The following is a 2,500-nucleotide window of genomic DNA, read 5'->3' on the forward strand; positions in this document are numbered from 1 at the left end:
CCAGTGTATTAGAACCTAGGTATTGGAGCAAACGCCGTGGCAGAGGTCTGTGGTACTTGATATAGAGCTCGAGAGCTGAGACGTCGCTTTTAGAGGGACACATCAAACCAGTGCAAACTCTATCAGTAAAGGTGGTTAATTCAGTTCCTCTGGTCATTTTATTCTTCTATCCACAAGTTCTATCCTTCTGTCTTATACTCTAGTGTCTACACGGGTGTCAAGTTACGTGAGGGAAACACCAGGTTTGTTCTGGTTGCTTGTAGGATGAAGCAGGCGCGTATCCTTTCTCCTCGTTTTTCGTCAGCTTTGTATGTTATGTTGTGGATCAGATTCTGGAACGTCAGTGGAAGCTTTGAAATACTGAGCGAATTAGGGAATTCCTCTTCAGAATCCTTAATGAAACTTCCTTTGGTTTTCATTTCCAAAATTAGAAGATGGATTCCACAGGATTTCACATTTACTGATTTACAATGATTACGTCAAGTGTGTGGAGACGTTGAATTCATCCGGCGTGTGTTGACAAATAGAAGGTTGAAGAGGTGTACGTACCCTCAAAATGCGGCTCCCAACAGTGGCAAGTCTGAGGAAGAGATCACTAAGCACTGGGCTGTGGTTTACAAGGTAATGAACTCACTCAGCCGTACGTGAGTAGAGAGATTAAAGTGTGCGGCTTCAAGAGACTGCCTGTTATACTTTACTCCTTAAGGGTAAGACTTTCGAGAATTCTTGCTGACGTGTGAGAGCTGAACTCTTGTACGGTGTAGTGACTCTCATATCATCGAAGAAGGTCTTTAGTAGGACAGAGATGTGATGAATCTTGTCTCCATAGATCGGTTGCACCAGCTTTGTCAGCCAGGTGATGTGGTTCGATTCCCAGAAGTCTCCCATCCGCAAATGATCATATCTTTTAGGAATAACTATCAGCACGAAAGGCAATGGAAGAGTGTTCAAAGCTGCTCTTACTTGCAGAAAGTTGATGAGTCCTTAATGGTGGACGTGAGAAAGGTGTCTGAGTGAATGCTAAGCCCTTCCCCAAGGTCCTCCTCTCTGTGGAGTCGACAATGACTAGGTTGTGCTCAGACTTCCCATAAAGTCTTGGTGACGTGAGAGCAGTGTCACTCTAATGGACCCATCCAAACCCACTGGATACTTACGTATGTGATCTGGAGCTTCCATCACATCCTCGAAAGACAAGGTTCTGCTCAAGTCTGTCCTTCTTGAAGGAGCATCGCTGTTCCTTGTCGTCCTGAGATGTGATAAACTCACAACATTTGTTATGTAGCTCGATGCCTCACCGTATGCATCCCTCCATCATGACATGATGCAATGTCTGAAGTCTTTTTCAAGACTCTTAAAGGTTACAACGATGAAACTAATGACACATTAAAGTGACAGTTTGCACAGATGCACGAAGATGAAGAGAGCGGGCTCTCTGCTGGGAAGGACTTGTTCCTTAGACAAATGTTGGCTTGAAACAAAATCTATTCCTGATTTGTAATTTATAGCCACTCACTATGAATATTCGCCATGCTTGTGTCAACACTTGTGGCCACTCAGTATGTATAGCCGTCATGTTTGTATAAACACGCTGTTGTGAGGAAAGCTACTTGCATCCCGGTCTGGCAGCGAGATCCCATTTCCAGGAATCACTTACATCCTGTCTCTTGGGATTAATTCCATAAGAGGGTATCCACAAAAAGCAAATAGCTTGTGAAGGGAGCATTGATAGACTATTATCATCTCATTTGCGTTAAGCTTCTTAATAAAGTGTGGAGACTCGTGGGAAAACCTCGAGCCTTAGCACATACCCTCCACTCCAACACACGGTTGCCTAAATCCCCAAGTATAAGCAAGTTCTCAACATTTCAAAACGATTTGTTTCATGAATGTTACCGTACTGTTCTCTAGGGGTCGGTTGTCTCATTTGGCCCAGTGGTTCTGTCGGTAACCAGGTTTCTTGTGTCGGTTAGTGGGGCGTTGTTTTGCTGTTAGTGTCCATAGCCGTTCTGTCAACTGCCCAGTTTGTTGTGCCAGAGGTCTCCCTTGTATCTCCCAGGTCTTTGTTACAGTTGTCTTAGTTAGTTAGCTTCTCGCTCGCTACATCGTCAGCAAGAGGCGTTCTGTCAACTATATCAACCACAAGAATCCTTTGGTCAGCTGGACGGGTCTTCCCGTAGTATCAGCACCGGACGCCAGATGAAGAAGGCCAGTCCCTGGCCATCGTGTATACCAAAAGTACCTAAGTACACACTGATACGGGAAGCAAAGAATGATCACTTTATTCATGGACTGTCCACGAAGACTCCTCCAATACTCACCAACTTCTCAGGAGCCAGAGACTGCTCGATTTTGTTCAGATCACGTCTGCCTGAGACTGACAGGGGATCAGATCTAACTAGGAGGATAAAGTCGAATGGGTTTGTAATCTATGCTAGGAAGACGGTACGACCCTTGGATTTATAATGACCATCACACCTACGGGTCGTAACATAAGAGTTCA

The sequence above is a fragment of the Panulirus ornatus genome, chromosome 12 (assembly GCF_036320965.1).
Source record: "Panulirus ornatus isolate Po-2019 chromosome 12, ASM3632096v1, whole genome shotgun sequence".
NCBI classification, from domain to species: Eukaryota; Metazoa; Arthropoda; class Malacostraca; order Decapoda; family Palinuridae; genus Panulirus; species Panulirus ornatus.